The sequence below is a fragment of the Neoarius graeffei genome, chromosome 1 (assembly GCF_027579695.1).
Source record: "Neoarius graeffei isolate fNeoGra1 chromosome 1, fNeoGra1.pri, whole genome shotgun sequence".
NCBI lineage: Eukaryota > Metazoa > Chordata > Actinopteri > Siluriformes > Ariidae > Neoarius > Neoarius graeffei.
Genome location: NC_083569.1, coordinates 121,388,524 through 121,408,332, shown reverse-complemented (window position 1 = coordinate 121,408,332; position 19,809 = coordinate 121,388,524). Strand labels below are relative to the sequence as shown.

The 19,809-nt window shown below is 41.9% G+C and overlaps 1 protein-coding gene across 2 annotated transcripts in view; it reads left to right on the top strand.

The window, feature by feature from the left end:
* LOC132882886 (uncharacterized) overlaps positions 1-19,809 on the top strand; it is a 52,902-nt gene that overhangs the window by 9,274 nt on the left and 23,819 nt on the right. The gene's annotated exons all lie outside the window — the stretch shown is intronic.

Sequence of the window (19,809 nt, the reverse complement as noted above, 5' to 3'; positions counted from 1 at the left end):
TCTCCAGTTATAACCAATTATTTTGATTAATATTAAACAAAATGCACTGTTTATGCATTTAAACAGAAGGAATGAAGCTTTTCACTGTATATCCGATTTGAAAAAAAAAAAAAAAAACTTTTGCTTTAATTCGTCTCGCAGTGTTTATCTGAATTGAACCACAGGCAGTGGGGATTAGTTTTATTTTCAGACATATTAAAGGGCATTTTCTATCACAGATTATGGCTTTTTTATCAGTTACATTTTCAAGAAAACAATGTTGGTCACATTCCAAGACATTTCATTGTTCATGTCATCGTTGATCGCCTCTGGCAATTTAAAAAAAATGTTTTTTGCTCATTAGTATCTTTAATTCTTCCACATTATTTTCCTTCTTTATCGCTTCCTGTTTAGCTGCCACATTATGTTTAATTTGTTCATATTTACATGCAGTACATACACACATTGAACTATCACTATAAAAAATGTATATCCATCTGTGGCAGCGGGGGCGTGGTCAAGCATCGGTCTGTGAATGGAGGGCGGAGTCAGGGAAGGTAATGGGCAGAATCACTGCACCTGATGGGAATTAACCTGTGTTGGTGTGTCTCCCCCAGTGACCGCGCCCTGTAAGAGGAAGGGAGCTCTCTCCCCAACCAGAGCGCTTGTGACTGGGAGAGTATAAGCGCTCTGGTTGGGGAGAGAGCTCCCTTCCTCTTACAGGGCGCGGTCACTGGGGGAGACACACCAACACAGGTTAATTCCCATCAGGTGCAGTGACTCCGCCCTCCATTCACAGACCGACGCTTGACCACACCCCCGCTGCCACACAATCTTTAACAAATATAAAACAATTCTCAGCAAACTGCTGTGGGAAAAGTAAAAAACCCTTTGGGACTGTGATGTTCAGAGTATATTTGAATGTTTGGCAGTCAAACTACGCCACCTGTTGGTAGTGCGAGTAAACCACAAGGAAGTTATGCTGGTTGTTGAGTGCGGATAAAAAGCAGGGACAATAAACAAAGTTTCTGTTCAACATGTCATTGTTTTCCTGGTTCATAAATACACAACAGAAACATTACAATGGTGATAAGGAGTAAAGGAAAATACACTCAAAGAAGCAACAAGGACACCGCTGTTTTTTTCTGAGGAGAAAAGAGGGTGAAAGACGAACAAGTGGACAAGCAGAAACAAGCTAAGTGGGCTAAGCTAACTCAAGAAACGTGGTTGTGTCAGCGCATCTTGGCAAGCATGGCAGTGAACACCGCTTCTCTCCCACCTTTTGATACTGAAACTGGTCTTGGCACTGTCGGACCTCGCTGGAACAAATGGCTGCAAAGGTTTGAAAATTACACCACTGTAATGCACATTACTGGAGATGCTAGGCTTAAAGCATTATTGTTGCACTTAGCAGGAGAATGAGTGCATGATATTTACAACACACTGGCAGCTGAAGATGACAAATATGCAGACACTGAGCAGAAGCTATCTGGATATTTCTCTCCGAAGAAAAATGTGCAATATCAAGTGTACATCTTCAGAAAGGGAGGCACGGTGGTGTAGTGGTTAGCGCTGTCGCCTCACAGCAAGAAGGTCCGGGTTCGAGCCCCGTGGCCGGCGAGGGCCTTTCTGTGCGGAGTTTGCATGTTCTCCCCGTGTCCGCGTGGGTTTCCTCCGGGTGCTCCGGTTTCCCCCACAGTCCAAAGACATGCAGGTTAGGTTAACTGGTGACTCTAAATTGACCGTAGGTGTGAATGTGAGTGTGAATGGTTGTCTGTGTCTATGTATCAGCCCTGTGATGACCTGGCGACTTGTCCAGGGTGTACCCCGCCTTTCGCCCGTAGTCAGCTGGGATAGGCTCCAGCTTGCCTGCAACCCTGTAGAACAGGATAAAGCGGCTACAGATAATGAGATGAGATGAGATCTTCAGAAAGGCTGTGCAGGAACCAGGAGAAAATGTGGACAGTTATCACACCAGGCTAAGGATGTTAGCCAAGAATTGTGAGTTTGCAGATACTGAAGCAGAGATCAAAACTCAAATAATACAAAGCTGTGCATCATCCAGGCTACACAGAAAAGCACTGAGGGAGCCCGAGCTAACCTTAGATGAGCTTCTTGACCATGGGGAAACACTCGAACTGTCTGAAATGCAAGCATCTGGCATAGAAAAGAGCACATCTGCTTCAGTCAACGTGCTGGATCGAAAGACTGTGGAGAAAAACCCAAGTCACAGCAGATGGTCAGATAAGCGACGTTCAGAGAACCACTGCAGGAACTGTGGAGGTAAATACCCTCATGATGGAGAGTGTCCTGCCAAAAATAAACAATGCAGACCTTGTGGCAAACTGAATCACTTTGCAAGACAGTACCGCTCAAAACCGCATGGGACTGAACTGAAATTCACCGCTGCCTGTCTATAGTTGAAACGAACTGTCCATCAAAGAAAATATCTGGCCGCTTTCACCAATCACCAGTCTCCTTGAGGAAACTGCCATGTCCCTCCCACTGTGAGGCTGGGAATCCGTGGGCGGGCGTTTTCGCAGTATTTGTCCAATAATCATCTTGCATTTTGATATTGAAAAGCACAGAGCTCCCAAATGCCATTGAAGTGCACTGAGGCTGGGCGGCATCGCGCTGTCATGAGGGGGAAAAACTCACGCACACATTAGGCGAACGGGGGAAAGTTATAACGGAATGATTTCGCACTGTAGTTGGGTTGAGCACATATATTTCTATGATTCTGGATCTGAAATAGCAATGTTATAAGGTCGGCTATAACATAAGCCTAGCGCAATTCATCCTACATGATGTTCGTCATTTTTAGAGGAGGCTGAGCCTCCCTCGTTGTCTTAGAGCAATCGCCCGTGATCAGCACGTGCTCCTCCCTTGGTATACTTTCTACCAATTCATCCATCTTTTCCCAGAAAGACTCTTCATTCTCACATCCAACCTGTGGGGTGTACGCACACACAATATTGATTACCACTCCTTGAATCTCCAACTTCATGCCTTTCACTCTGACACCCTCTTCACATCAGTCACACTTTTGATCAACTCTCCCCTCAAAACAATACCAACACCATTTCTCTTTCCATCGACTCCATCATCAAACAACTTGCATCCATCTCCAATGTTCTTGGCCTTGCTTCCTTTCCACCTCGTCTCCTGCACACACAAAATATCCAACTTCCTTATTTCCATCATAACTGCTAACTCTCTCGCTCTGCCAATGTTCCCACATTCAGTGTTCCTACCCTCAATTCTAAGCTCCTTCCCTTCCATCTTTCATGCTCTCTCCTAACACGCCTCCCCCCTCTCTTTCTCCTTCTCCGTTTTGGTGCAACAGTAGCACACTTTCCACCAGCACCCTGTTGACCAACAGTACCAGAGGCGGTTGTTGTTAACCTGGGCCCCGACCGATCCGGTATGGTATTTCTCTTTTCATTCTTCATGTTAGATTTGGCATGGATTTACGCCGGATGCAACCCTCTCCAATTTATCCAGGCTTGGGACTGGCACCAAGAGTACGCTTATGCACCCCCAGTTGCTGGATTAATATCAGAAGAGCAAAACAAAAACATAAATCTCATCAAACTCAAAGACAAGAACACTGAGTGAATACTGAGAAAAGCCCTTGTTCTGTCAGTGAACTGATATTGTGTGTGTGATGGTAATTGAGTCCAGCTGAGTGCAATCAGTCATTGGGTGACTGTGAAAGTAAAAGTGAGTGCGGTTCCTGGGAGTCGTAGTCCATGGTGGCCATGTTTGTAGGCCACATTGTGTTCTGGGAAGTGAAGTTCTGAGTGGATTCCAGTGCAGACGTGACACTCTGCTTCATTACTGATTATTTTACTGATAAGAGAACCACACAGATTTATTCCTCAATTACTAATCAGAAAGTGTCAGCTCTTTATCAGATATGAAGTTGGCTGGACGCTGTTATAATGGAACACATGGGTCTAGATTGGTTCAACACTTCAATGCATTCAAGTATTTACTTTAAAAGTGTTTATCGTTATAACATATCAAAGTTTCAAAAAGTGTTAAAATATATTTGACTAATTTACTCTTCTACTGGGTATTTTTGTTGATTGTATTTACTTCAAAAACGTACCTTTACAATGTGTTTATATTTGAGTTAAACTGCCCCACCTGCTGTCCATTGATATTACTGCTACAGGCTGCATCTTGCTGTGAGGAAAAAGATGTGACAATTGGCCTCCGTCAATTAAACCCAGACAGACAAGTGATAATTAAAGGAGAAACCTATATAAAGGGTGTTACAGTACTAAGGTTTTAAACCACCACGAGCCACGAGAACAGATTCAGCATCAATACACCTTGGCATCGATTCTACACGCCTCTGGAAGTATAATACTGGAGCGGTGAACGCCGTTCTTTAATCAGTTGGTGCTGTGATGATGGTGGTGAAGAGCACTGAATAAACGTCAATCCAAAATCGCTCACAGAAATGAGATCCTTTGATTTATCTCATTTTCATTTCATGATCCTCATCAAACCATTCAGTGAGTCCTCTTGCCCTGTGGGTGGGGGCAGAGTCACCCCAGAACTGACCACACCCATTATATGATAAAGAAGATCAGTCAGAAGAACTTTGTGTTGATTTGAGGGCGTTTCTTAGACCATGGGCACTTTCATGTCCTTTGATCATATTTTATTAAAAAAAAGGAAATTTCACACTTTCATAGTTATCTTTACAATGAAAGTGCTTTAGGAAATTTTTACCGGTAGGCTACGATGACTTTTTCACCTTTTTCAACATCGTTATAGATGCAAATATTGCTGTTTTGTGCCTGTCCCACACCCAGACTTCTCATCTTCAATAATGAAAATGAAGTGTAAAAAAATGATTTATCTAAATTTTTAAAATGTTCCTGAATAAAGTATCAGTAAAATAATCAAAACATAATTGAGGTATTTAAGGTCAAACAACTATTTATTTTATATCCCAAATGTAGTTGTTCCACAGTATTCTTCCCACTCCTTTTTCGAACAATGTGCGGTGTTTTGTAATGTCTTAGCTCTTTATGTTATTTTATTTATTTTTTTTGTCAATTTCTCATTTTCTTTCTTTTGTATGTACAAATAGTTACATACATTTTTTTTATACATGTTTGAAATAAAAATAAATTCATTCATTCATTGCTGTAATTTCCACTACAATAGAATAGAACAACACTATAATATCCCTTTAAAAAATTTGTATGAAAGATTGTTTGGGTAGTTTCTATGGAGATGAACACTGACATCATAGCACATGTCTGATATGGAGGAGATTTTGAATTTCTTCACACGCTTTTGAAGAAAACTCAAGGTAAATATTGCTTGAAATGAAAATATTTTTATTGTATGTAATTTCCAAACATGCCATAACATCAATGGAGTTTGTAAATAAGTCGATTTTTTTAATGTACATAGATGTATTTTGCATGCATGAAATGCTAGATACCAATTCATAGCTATTATGTGATGCTAGCTTAGATTTTTTCACAAAATACTGTAGGATTGTAATTTCCACCTGCGTAATTTCCAACACATTACCTTCTTGGGTGGAAATTACAAAGGTGTGGTGGAAATTACATTTATGCTTACAGGTGCAATTTATAGATTGTGAGGCTACATATCTCATCTCATTATCTGTAGCCACTTTATCCTGTTCTACAGGGTCGCAGGCAAGCTGGAGCCTATCCCAGCTGACTATGGGCGAAAGGCGGGGTTCACCCTGGACAAGTCGCCAGGTCATCACAGGGCTGACACATAGACACAGACAACCATTCACACTCACATTCACACCTACGCTCAATTTAGAGTCATCAGTTAACCTAACCTGCATGTCTTTGGACTGTGGGGGAAACCGGAGCACCCGTGAGGCTACATATGTGTGATTTATTTATAAAAATATACAATGTTAATGTATTTATTCAAATGTATATTTGTTGAAATGCATTTTCATCTGTTTTTAAGATGCCATGGAAGTCTATGGCAGAAAGGTCCCAGGGACGGAATAAAAAAAAGACCCTGAAGAGCGACTGAAAAGATACAGGGAGAGATATCTGAGAAAAAAAAAAGAAAGAAGGGTTGTAAAGCCAATTGCAGAATTATCAAAGAGAGAACAATACTAAAGAAGGAGACAGGGGAGAATCAATATAAAAAAAATATCAGGACAAGATGAAGAAAGCTCTTAAGGTGCAGGCCTACCTTGCTACCACTACACCACCAAACTCTCCAGATTCGGTGCAACCAGAACATGATGCCTCTCCACCTCCCACACCACCCTCAGTATCACCCTCTGCCCAACCTTCAACTCAAAAACAAAGGGGAAGGAAAAAGGTTTTAAGAAACCTTTCAAAAGTGTATGCAGCATTGTATGAAAGCAATGTTAAGCTTGAGAAAGCTCTGCAGAAGACCGAGAAATACCGCAAACAGTACGATCGATTCATGAAAAAAGTGAGGCAGGCTGACTCGCCGAATGCCAAGTCTAAAAAGCAGCTGGCAACAGCACCACACACACTCAGGAGAACTTTGTCCTCATCCCTAAGCCCATACCAGTGACAAAGCGCCACAAGGAGATTAAGACGGCAGTATGGAAAGCATGGGTGTAAAAATGCGTATGGACGGTATGGACGCGTCCATACCAATATTCAGCTGAGTTTAAAATGTCCATACCATTTTTGAATGGAGAAGCCGCGATGCAGGAAACGCTGAATAAAAACACCAAACGCGGCATCGCTTCCAGATGATTTTCAGTTGTGAACAGACCTCTCAAAGACGGCTGACTATAGACCCCTTCGCATGTTTGTAAACAAACCGACCGTTGCCAGGATGCGCGCGCAGCCTGGACCCTGAAACAATGGCGCTGCCCATAGACCGGCATTATGAGCTGTCAGATTATGCCAAACAATTGTCGTTACAAGATCGAGAATGCTACATAAATAAGTTAACTCTAACAAGTGGACATCGCCTACCGGATCCGCATTTAATTAAAGAGTGGACGGATGATGTTAGTAAGTTCCCTGGTATACAATGGCCAGATATATACTCGTACCTTATTGACAAGACTTCAGTGTACACCCACGAAAAACTTCGTGCCTACAAGTCTTTAGACGCATATGATTGATTATGTTATGTGCGGGCATGTACAACTTGATTAACAATGGGACATTCATATTCATTTTGTTTTAATCAAATGATGCCAGTGATGTGATGGCAATGTGGCTTTAGCTACAACAGCAAATACCAACACTAAACAGCAATTTGCAGGAGGTGATGGCATGAAAGGAATGATAGTGTAAAGAGTGCAGCTAAGAGAAATCAGAGCTGCGTAAAAAGCGAGAGGCAGAGAGCAGAAATGAAACTGAACGGGGCGGGAGCTAGGTTAGAGCAGTCAGCGTAAGTTGGCATTTAGAGTGAGGGCACACAATTTTACCTTTCCATCCTTGCTTTAAAATTGTGATTTTCGGCAGACACAAATAATGATGGCACAAAATCTGGACTGCTTGAGTCAAGCGAGAGCTCTCCTACAAACAAAACTGCATGCAAAGCTAAGTTAACATGCTAACAATATTCATTACATTGTGTAACTATGACCCAGCTAATCAGACAAACGCTACCAAAGTATTTTGCTACATCAATAAACGAAGACTAGAAAGAATAAAAAAGAAAGATTTAATAAATAGCCTGATCTTACCTGTGATGAAGTGGGCTCTGCAAACCCGCGCATTTTTGATGGCGCTTTCATCCCAGTCTACACGTTTGATGGCTTGTAGTCATAGACGTCGGCGATTTTTTTGGAATGGGTGAGATCCTGCTGGAATTCTGTACATTTTAACCCCATCACTGCTACGATTCTGACACCCGACAACACAACAACTAGGCATTTCTGAGTCTTTTTTGGGTCCAGGCTGCGCGCGCAATTTCTGCTTACGTATGAATGACGTTTACTGCGAAGGGGTCTATTGGTGGGGACAGCAGGTAAAAAAGCTTTATGAAGTTTTGATTGGCCCACCTCCCGTTGCCTTGGCGTTGCTATGGTTTTTGATTGGCCCACCTCCCGTTGCCTTGGCGTTGCTATGGTTTTTGATTGGCCCACCTCCCGTTGCCTTGGCGTTGCTATGGTTTTTGATTGGCCCACCTCCCGTTGCCTTGGCGTTGCTATGGTTTTTGATTGGCCCACCTCCCGTTGCCTTGGCGTTGCTATGGTTTTTGATTGGCCCACCTCCCGTTGCCTTGGCGTTGCTATGGTTTTTGTTGTCATTGGCTGTAAGCAGTAGCAAGCGGTAAAATCAGCATCCAGCTCGCTGCTACAGCAAAACAGCACACAGGCAGTGATGTCGGGCAATAAAAGAAAACGTAAGGAGGACATAAGACATTATTTTACCCAGTCAACGGTAGGCAGGGGTTAAATTGGGCCGGGGCTGAGCCCCGGCACATAAGCTCGGAGCGGATGGCATATGATCACGCACACATCAAAAGCAACAAACCCTTTTCACGATTTTCAGTTCTGAATAATTAAATATCGTTTTATTAGTCAATAAACCCATGACTTTTATGAGATAGATCATAGTTTTCCTGATAACAAGACGACCTGTCAAAGCTATTTAGAACAGAACTTGCGATCAGAGATTCTGGTTTCTGGAACACTGCGTGGGTTGCCAATTCCGCTTTTTATAAGCGACTTTGGGGTTTCTTTTTTTGTGAGCTCGCTTTAAAAAAAAAAAATCAGAAGTCGTGGTTTGCGGGTTTTTGGGCTTGTGTTTCAGCGTTGTGACTTGTTTATAATTTTCTCCGTACACCGTCTCCCCTTTTACCTGCATACGATCCTAATCCATCAGAGGTGCTTGAACGAACTGTCTGTGCATTTGGCGAGTTCAATTTCCATAGTCCCCAGTTATCGACAGAAATTAGCCAGGGGGAAGGGGGAGATGTCAGTTAAAGTTAGCTACTGAGATTGACCAAAAGTTGAGCCTAAACATACATAAGATGAGCATATTATAGCAGCAAAATAGAAGCACAATCATTTGAATGCAGCAAAACTTTTTGCTGCTATAATATGCTCATCTTATGTATGTTCTAGACAATACAAAAAGCACCACATGCCAAATAAATAATTGAATACATAATAATAACAATAATAATAAATGCTTCCAATGTTATAGTGTTGTTTGTATTTGGTTGCATTCACTGCATGAATATATTTGATTGACAATTTGACTGACAGTGTTTTGGCATATTTAACATTTATCCTCCAAAATAAATCAACTGTTTTGGTTTAAGATTGTGCAAGCCTTCAAATTTTCTCACTGAACATTTCTCCTTCACATTTTTCACCTGTAGGCATGTGACAAGATTTAACATGATATTGCTCAACCTACCTCTGTAAAGTCAGCTAACAACTTATTAAAATGCACCAGAATTCAGCAAATAACATGTATGATAATAAAAAACTTCTGGGGGAGGACCCCCAGACCCCCCACTAATCATTTCCTTCAAACCAATGTACAACAACCTGTACAATCTGTTACACTGGCCAACCAATCTACATTCAAACTGCCATAATGTGTAGGGGGGCACTACAAGACACACATAGGCCTACAACACACAGATAAGGTGTATATCTCTGTGCAATATGATATGGTTATCAAATTAGACGGTTATTTTCCAAAAAGTATATTGGGGCAGGGCGGCGGGGGCAGGGGCGGGTACGAGGCAGAGCCCCCCCCATAACCAATCCCAATTTAACCCCTGACGGTAAGCTATTCAAAACGAAATAGCCTTGTTAGAGAACCACTTCAGACAGTGACGTTTTCTTCTGCCAAGCGCGCGACTCCAATTGTTTAGCTTCTGCCTCAGAAGGCAAAAACACCTTAAAACACCTTAACATCTAGCAGTTGTATACACCGTCTCTCTCTCTCTCTCTCTCTCTCTCTCTCTCATACACACACTAATAAATGCTTGTAGGTAATGCTAAATGTTTACTTATATTTAATGTAACAGCAAGGAGTTTCTGTTTGCAATCTCTCTCTCTCTCTCTCACACACACACACACTAATAAATGCTTGTAGGTAATGCTAAATGTTTACTTATATTTACTGTAACAGCAAGGAGTTTCTGTTTGCAATCTCTCTCTCTCTCTCTCTCTCTCTCTCACACACACACACTAATAAATGCTTGTAGGTAATGCTAAATGTTTACTTATATTTACTTTTTTCTTGCTCATTGTTTGCATGTATACGCATGTGTATATGCGTATGTATGTAACCTCTGCAATAAAATGTGAAAATGCAAAAATGTGAAACAATTGTCACTTAACCCTTTCAACTTAATGAATAAACATTTTTGCAAAATGCACTACAACTACCAAAGCTCTTCACACTTCTACCACCCATACCTACATTACTTCCAGATTCTGAAATTGCAGTAACTCAAAAGGAAGCACATGATGTTTCAAATGTGTGAAAATAGTAAAAGTTGTGTGAAAATGAAGCAGCAGCGCATAATTTTGATTGATCGTGTTGTTGTATTTTGGGTAGGTCATCCACGACAGCGAAATTCACAGCAACTTCAAAGTCCACTTTCTCTGTGAGATAATGTATTGCCCGTATACATGCACATGTTAGCCTAAGTCCAAGTGTACCTGGTGCTAAAAATCAAAATAACACAAAGGAATGGACAACCAATCATTTGTACAGTGTAGGCCACATTTCGTGCGACAACCATGGCACACTGGGGCGCTTGGCCAAATTATGTCCCCACCAATATCAACACCGTTTTTACGCCCTTGATGGAAAGAAATCTGCAAAATTTGGCCTTGAATTAGATTGTCACGGTTTCTCACTCTCTCTCTCTCACTCTTTCTCTCCCCTGTGTTCAGAATACTTTACAGTTCATGTTATATGATAACTGATATGATATAGTTTAAGGTGTCTTTTAAAAGTTATCTTCAGAATAGTGTTCATCTAAGAGACTGATTACAATTTTACAATACCCAACACACACACGCGTGTGCATGCATGCTCAAGATGCTTTACAGTTCATGTTGTAATGCATTGACATGACAAAGGTTTAAGTTTTTTTTTTTTTTTAAAGTATTCGGAAATTCATAACAGTGTTCATCTAACCAATAAGAATGTTATAATTTTACATTCACAACTTTGTTTGGCTATTTTTGGTTACAGTTGTTTACAGCAAGACTGTACTGTTCATTTTTTTATGGTAAGAGACCAAACAGACTAAATTGATTTGTTTAATGAAATTGTGTGCCTAAGAAGGTTTTGAAATAAATGTCTTGTTTTTTCTATATGGTCCATTCATTGTAATTTCCACAACACCCATTAATTTCCACCGCACCCAGTAATTTCCACCACCCCATACCTTTTTTAAAAAATAGTTACAAAATTCTAATCACTCATTAAAAACTTCTGCATAGTTTATGAGATAATGTTCCACTTAATGTAAAAACACAAATAGTTATTTCCTGAAATGTGTCTAACCATTTCAATATTATATTTCAGGTTGTGGTGGATGTACTGTAAGCTTTGTGTTTGGTCCTCATCACAATTAAATGTACCTAATCCACAAATGTATGGTAATTGCAATATAGGTATAAACTGGTAAAACTGTGTGTGAAAGTGGTCTTACACTGTTGAGAAATGATGTATATCATACTATTTTAAAATAAATATCAAATATGTACATGTGATGGAAATTACATTTGTTCAATGCGGGTCGGAAAATATGTAAAAAAAACACCAATTTGTCTTGTAATGTTAGTGCGTGCTCTTATGGATCATCAAACTCGACTGGTTATACTAACCTATTAGACTGTGACAATTTTGATATGAACACTTTTTTTCCCTCAAGTTCACAAAGCCAAAAGTGCCCATAGTTGAAGAATCGCCCTTGAAATGAGTTTTACCTCTGAGGTGACAAGTGAAGCAAAAATAAATCCCACCAAAATGAAAACAGAACCATCGTTTTTACATTTTTATTATTCGTATACAATACAATTATACAAAACAATCACAATACAACTACACAAAAAAAAAAAAACAGAATTCAAACACAACACGGAATTTAAATTAAGTGAGAAACCAAAATTAACAGTGAGGAATAATGTGTATATGGAGATGTCCATGTATGTTTGTATATACAAGGAGTAGTACTGACTTACTGTTGGACCGGGGAGATGGAGGCTAGATTGCAGAGAAGGAGGGTTTCAAAGGAAATGAGTATTATTATCTTTATGTAGGATAATAATAAGAGAAATAAGAATAGGGATAAGACTAGGAATAATTTGATTAACTGACTGATTAAACAGATTGCCTGGGCACCCAAGTATGACCACGATGTCGTCCTGCCCCCGCACAAGATATACCACAATGAGACGGCAGAGGGAAGGCCCTGCGTGCTAACCAGCCCACGGTCCATGGCCCAGGGCCCCCAGCACGACCCACCACACCTCGACTCCAGACCATCATGCAACATGCCATATTTGTCCTATGTAAGAATGTAAATGGCTATATTGTGGGCTTTCTCTAATGTATTACATTAAACGAAGTGTGCACGCAGGGTGAGTCTCTGCCCAGATTTCCCCCTGCACGCCACAACAACCCTGCGTACTCATAGATATATGCCTCCTCTAAATTGTGTTAGCATTAAAAGAAGTGAGGCATCTGCATGCATGCCTCGCTTGCCCTAGTCTATTTGTTGTTCTTTTTATTGGTAGATGTATGCAATCTAATGTGTAGTGCATTTAAAAGAGAATAAGGCGTGTTGTGTATTGCCAGGAAGAGGTATGTGTGTGTGCACAAAGGGCGAGTGCGCGGCAGGGGCCCAGAACCCACGAATACCCCACAGCACCGACCAACACCGGTCCCACATGGCAACCCGACAGGACCGGGCCACCCGAGCCACCCATGGGGCCCAGGCAGAACAGGGATGAGTGAAGTAGAGAGAGGCAGAGAGAAAGAGAAGGTAGGAAAGGAGAGGAATAAATAAATAAGGGAGGGGAGAGGGAGATTGTATATAAGAATAAGGTAATCCTTAGACCCAAGAGTGCTCAAACTAGGAGCAATAATACAACAAAATAAAGAGAAAATACTTCAATTTGTACACATAATTTTATTGTGAATGACAAGCCTGTTTTGAGAGCGACTTGCTCTCTCATCAGGTGCAGCAAGAATATCGATACACGGCTGCTTTTATACTCAAAAGGTGTTAGCTAAAATAAACCTACTAGCGTGCCGGCATGCGCTGGATAGTTCGTTGTGCTTATTTAGCGTGCCTAGGTGTGGTTTACATACAATAAAATATTTTTATGCGAGGCACAAGTTACAGCGCTTAGTGCTATTATTGTATGCCGGGGCGCGTGCTATAATGTCCCATATATAATGCCAATATATAATTTTCTTTGGATTGCTCCATTCGTCGAGCACTGTTTTATCCGAAGTCACAATGGAGAAGATTAACTTCAACTGTTCCATCAAAAAAGTACCGATACCAACCAAGCAAGAATACCTAAAGAGGCTTGTAGAAATGACAGAAAAACTCATTAAGCGAATGCGCTGGCGCGCTTTCCACTTCCTCAACCCATCAACATCGGGGAGATCTAAAGAAACCTACGGCTTTGGCACAAAGGGAACAGCGCCTCAAATACCGGAATTAGCCGAGTTTGAAGACCGAATGGCGGAGCTCATCCAGAACATCGAATTCAGATCCTCATCTCCCTCCAAGTTCCAGAAGTGCTTGTCAAAACACATTGATACCATCAACTCAGACACACGCGTGTACGTCCCTGCTGACAAAACCACCAACTTTTACAGGCTACCACTGGACGATTACAAGGCACTCATAAAAAAAGTCTATCGAAAAGGAGTATAAGAAGGCACCTGGAAACCTCGAACAGCAAATTAACACTAAGGCAAAATCCATCGCCAACCGCCTCAAATTAGATGACCGCATCGAATCTCTAGCACATAAAGACGCCTTTATTACCTTTAAGGATCATAAAGGAAACTTTGTCAACAATCCGACATGCCGTCTTATAAACCCCACCAAATCAGAAATAGGCATAATTAGTAAGAAGATCCTGGATAGAATAAACACAATTAGCAAAACAGGCATCCTTCAATAGAAAAACACAAAGGCCACGCTAGACTGGTTTAATGCCATCCCAAACAAGAACAAGTGTTATTTTATTGCCTTCGATATCATGAACTTTTATCCGTCCATCTCACGAGAGCTCTTAATTAAGGCACTTGACTTTACGGCTGCGTACACCAACATAAGCGCCGAAGACAAAGAAATAATCTTGCATGCCAAACAATCTTTGCTGTTCAGCAATAACAACGCTTGGATAAAGAGAGACTCCCAAGACTGCTTCGACATCACAATGGGGTCGTACGACAGGGCAAAAATGTGTGAGCTCGTGGGAACGTTCCTTTTGCATCAACTTCCCCCCAGCGCCCGTGGGCCTGTATAGAGATGATGGCCTCGGCGCTTTTCATGATACGCCACAGCGCATCGAGCGAATAAAGAAGGAAATATGCAAAGTATTTACCAACAACGGCCTGAAAATACCAATAGATGCAAACAAAAAAGTGGTTAATTTTTTGGATGTGACTCTAGATCTTAATAGGCAATCATATGAGCCCTACGCTAAACCTAACAATATCCCACTGTATGTACACAAGGAAAGCAACCACCGCCCTACCATCGCCAACAACATTCCAGTAGGGGTAAACAAATGCCTTAACGAAATATCTTCATCCGCCGAATGCTTTGACAGAGCAGCGCCACAATACCAACATGCCCTTGACAGCAGCGGCTATGGGCACCATCTACGCTTTGATGTGACCAACGCCCAAAGAATCCGTGCCAGACGAAATCGTGGCCGGAAGATTACGTGGTTTAACCCCCCTTATAACAAACAGGTCAAAACAAACATGAGGGTGAAGTGTAAAACAAACGTGAGGGTGAAGTGTAGAGAATCTTAATCCAATTAATGAATGATTCCCCGAAACCAAACTGCCCTAATGTGGAAAACAGGAAATTCCAGTTGACCCTATCAAAAGCTTTTTCTGCATCAAGAGTTGCTATAATGTTTTTTTCTTGTATAGTTGAGGAGTGGTACATTATGTTAAACGATCTGCAGGTGGGTGGCACGGTGGTGTAGTGGTTAGCGCTGTCGCCTCACAGCAAGAAGGTCCTGGGTTCGAGCCCCGGGGCCGGCGAGGGCCTTTCTGTGCGGAGTTTGCATGTTCTCCCCGTGTCCACGTGGGTTTCCTCCGGGTGCTCCGGTTTCCCCCACAGTCCAAAGACATGCAGGTTAGGTTAACTGGTGACTCTAAATTGAGCGTAGGTGTGAGTGTGAATGGTTGTCTGTGTCTATGTGTCAGCCCTGTGATGACCTGGCGACTTGTCCAGGGTGTACCCCGCCTTTCGCCCGTAGTCAGCTGGGATAGGCTCCAGCTTTCCTGCGACCCTGTAGAAGGATAAAGCGGCTAGAGATAATGAGAATGAGATGAGATCTGCGGGTGTTGGAGGAAGAAATTCTGCCTTTAATGAAGCCAGTCTGATCTGGGTGGATAATGGATGGGGAGACCTCTTCTAATCTGTGCGCTTATATACGCAAAAATAAATCCCCCCAAAATGAAAACAGAACCATCGTTTTTACTTTTAATTTGTCATCCACATGGAGCTCATTATGTGTTTAGGTCGGCTTACACCACAGCTCTTTTCCATTTAAGATGTGTGTTCATGGTATTTGAGCTGAACATGGATGCTGACAGGAGGATTTTTTCCTCTCAGCGGGCATAATCACAGTGACTTCCACATACTGTATGATGATGTCATGTGCAGACCCTCTATTCACTGAAGGGTCTTGTGACCTGACACTGTGCAGATCCTCTACCAAACAGTGAGATGTCTGCTGAAGGTGCTCCCTATTTATTAACATGAAGAGGTACACTAATGGGCAAAAGTATGTTGACACTTGAACATCACACCCATATATGGTTCTTTCCCAAACAGTTCTCACAAAATTTGAAGCACACAGTTGTACAGAATGTCTTTGCACACTATAATATTACAAATTCCCTTCACTGGAACAAAGATGCCCAAAACTGTTCCATCATGACAATGTTGGTCTTACAAGTTGGTGCCCATGTGGATGGCTGCTGCCATTCCATGTCCTCCTCAACTTTTTAAATTTTATTTTCTAGTACTTTCATAACCTGTAACGCAGGTGTGGGGAACGTCTGGCCTCCAGGCCATATATGGCCTGCAAGACCATTTGATCCGTCCCACAAGATGATTCATAATTACTCACACACACAAAAAAAATAAAATAAATCAGAAAAAATGAGACCGCAATTAATAAAATAGGCAAGTTGTTGTCTTTCGGGACCAAGGTCAGAGTCCTGAACCCCACACGAGCAGAACGTGGTTATGCGAGGTCACGGCATGTCATTTAGCGGGCATAGACAGACTGTTTAACGATTTTACCAAAACGCACCTTGGCGTGTATGAAGAAGGGAAAAGTAGATGCGGAATGTCATGCTTTTCAGGAAAACATGGGCAAATGATTATTTTTTCATAGAAGTAAAAAGCAAGCCAGTTTGCTTAGTTTGTGGGGACGCCCTTGCAATGATGAAAAAGTCTAATCTGGAGCATCATTACAGCACCAAACACGCCAAGCTGGACGAGCTGAAAGGACAAGTGCGTGTGGAGAAAATTAATGCTCTTTGGTGGAGTTTGTGCGCCCAACAAGCAACATTCACAAGACCTAAAGGTAACCAAGAAAACGTGACACAGCCTAGTTTTGTGGTAAGTGAGCTAATTGCCAAGAAACTGAAACCACATTCAGAAAGGGAGTTTGTGAAGGAGTTCCTTGTCGCTGCCACAGAACTGCTTGCACCAGATAAAGTGAAACTTTTTCAAAGTGTCAGTTTGTCTTGAAGAACTGTCTCCGATTGGATTACTAACATGGCACAAGATAGTGAGAAAACACTGAAGGATACAGCAAGGATTTTCAGTTTCTCTCTTTAGCTTGTGACGAGACAACAGACATCACAAATACCGCCCAACTTGCCATTTTTGTGCGTGGGATTACAGTCGAGTTTAATATGCGAGAGGAAATGCTGTCTTTGCAAGCCATGCATGGCACTACCAAAGGTGAGGATTTGTTTGGGCAAGTTGTTTTGGCTATGAATAAATTTGATGTGCAGTTTGACAAGCTAAGTGGACTGGCTACAGATGGAGCCCCAGCCATGGTTGGCGTGCAGAAAGAATTGACTGCATTGGTTAAAAAAGACATGAGTTGTCTCAGTCTGGATCCAAATGAGTTGGTTGTGTGCAACTGTATCATACACCAAGACAGCCTGTATGCACATTCCCTGAAGCTCAGTAATGTGATGACTACTGTTGTTTCCACCATCAACTTCATTAAAAGGAGAGGACTTAACAGCCGCCAGTTTAAAGAGCTACTGAGTGAGCTTGAGTCAGAGTATGGAGACCTGGTTTACCATTGTGAGGTGTGGTGGCTGAGTTGCACAGATATGCTTGCACACTTCTACAACATGAGGGAAGAAGTAAAGCAGTTCATTGAGATGAAGGGCAAACCAGTCATTGAACTCAGTGATAGCAAGTGGCTGTGTGATTTGGGCTTCATGGTGGACATTACCAAATACCTCTCAGAACTGAATGTTAAGCTCCAAGGTCCACCAGCTTTTCAGCTCACTGTTTTCAAATGTAAAATCATTTGAAGCTAAACTGAAGCTGTGGCAAGTGCAACTGGAAAGGGGAAACACTGTGCACTTTCCTACTTTGCAAGAACAAAAGCTTGCTGTGGCATCTGAATATGCTGGGGAGTGTGCAAAACTACTCCAGGCCTTTGGAGAGAGATTCCAGCTGATTAGAAGTTACGAGAAGGACCTGAACATATTTGCAACACCATTCAATGTGGAACCAGCTGATGTGCCTGAAAACCTACAGCACGAAATGATTGAGCTGCAAACCAGTGATGAGCTCAAAGCTAGGACAACAACCTTCTTCTGCTTGAGTTCTACAAACTGTATGTGCATCCTGAGGATTTTCCCACTCTGAGGAGACATGCACTGAAGTTTGCATCACTGGGACAACTTACTGCTGTGAGCAGTTCTTCTCAAAACTGACCCTTGCAAAGAATCGGTTCTGCTCAAGACTGACTGACCCAAACCTGGAAAACCACCTGCGAGTAGCATCGTCATCTGAACCATCTGACATCAGATGCCTCACCAAAGAGAAGCAGTTCCAGCCTTCACATTAGGTCGGCCAGATATAAGAATAATAATTGGTAAAATATTATTATATTGTAACATCTTCATTACATAAAATGCTCAAAGTGCTTTACATCAGCACATAAAAAATCAATAAGAACACAAGACTAAAAACAGAGCATTAAAACAATAAGTGGTGGATAAAATTTAAAAAGAAAATGGGAAGATTAAAAAGGGATAAAACAGAAAGCTACACCAATAAAGTTGCTTTTTTATTTGAATAGTATGAAAGAAAGCTAAAATAACTGGGCTGCATCTTTAAAATTTTCAGCAGAGGTTATATGGGTTAAATTTAGCTTGGCCCGCATAGGATGTTATAAAACTCGAAATGTCCCTTGATAGAAAAAAGGTTCCCCACCCCTGCTGTAACTTGATAAACCAGTACAACAGACATGCTCTTCTGGTTACGAAGCTAAATTTGCAGTCTGGAATATTTAGATGAAATTAGCATCCTGGAACGACACTGAAAGACTTTGCTTTTGTTGGATTCAACTAACCTTGGAAAAGGTGGAGCTGCTTTGCAACAATGTTTATTGTTAAAAGCGCTATACAAATAAACTTGACTTGACCTTGGATACTTCACCTGAAAAGAGAAAGGAGCGGAAGTCCTGGTCAGGCTGAGGAACAAACAACACTGCTCCACACTTCCTACCATTCTTCTCCGGAATGTTCAATCTCTGGACAATATTCTGGATGAACTAAGAACCAGACTGGCCTTTGATTAGGACATTAAAAACTGTAATATCATAATTTTCATGAAGAGATGGCGGGACCCCTTGGTCCCTGTCTTGGCCATTCTACCTGAGGGCTTCTCCATTCATTGTCTGGACAGAAAATGGAGGCTGGTAAGCCAAGCGTGTTGGTGCTTTTATCATGGTCAACAACTGGTGGTGTTCGGAAGGGAGAGTCTATCTACAGGGTCCTCTCCTGATCTTGAACACCTCAGTCATGTGCAGAAGTTTTCATCTGCCCAGAGAGTTTACAGCGGTGTTTTTCCCCCAACTGTTTAGATCTCTCCCTATAGCCACACCACACAGCATATCCAGTAATTTAGCAAAAGAGTCTTTTTTTGGAAATCTAAAGTCATTTAGCACAAATCTAAAGTCCATCCATCCAGTATCTGTAGCCGCTTAGCCTGTTCTACAGGGCTCAGGCAAGCTGGAGCCTATCCCAGCTGACTACGGGCGAAAGGCAGGGTACACCCTGGACAAGTGGCCAGATCATCACAGAGCTGACACATATGCCGCTTTTACACTACCAACGCGGCTGAGTTGGGCTGAGCCGTGCCGTGCTGAGTTGGGCTGAGTCGAGCTGAGTGGGGCTGTTGGAGTTGCATTTCGACTACAACCGCGCTGAACCGTGCTGGCTGGAAGTGGGTGGACACATTGGGTGGAGTTAGCGAAAGTGGGTGGATGTCACGTGATGTCGTTAGGCGGTGCAAACAGTGACATCAGTGACCTTTTAAGCGGTAGTCTCACGACCCGGATAGTAAACA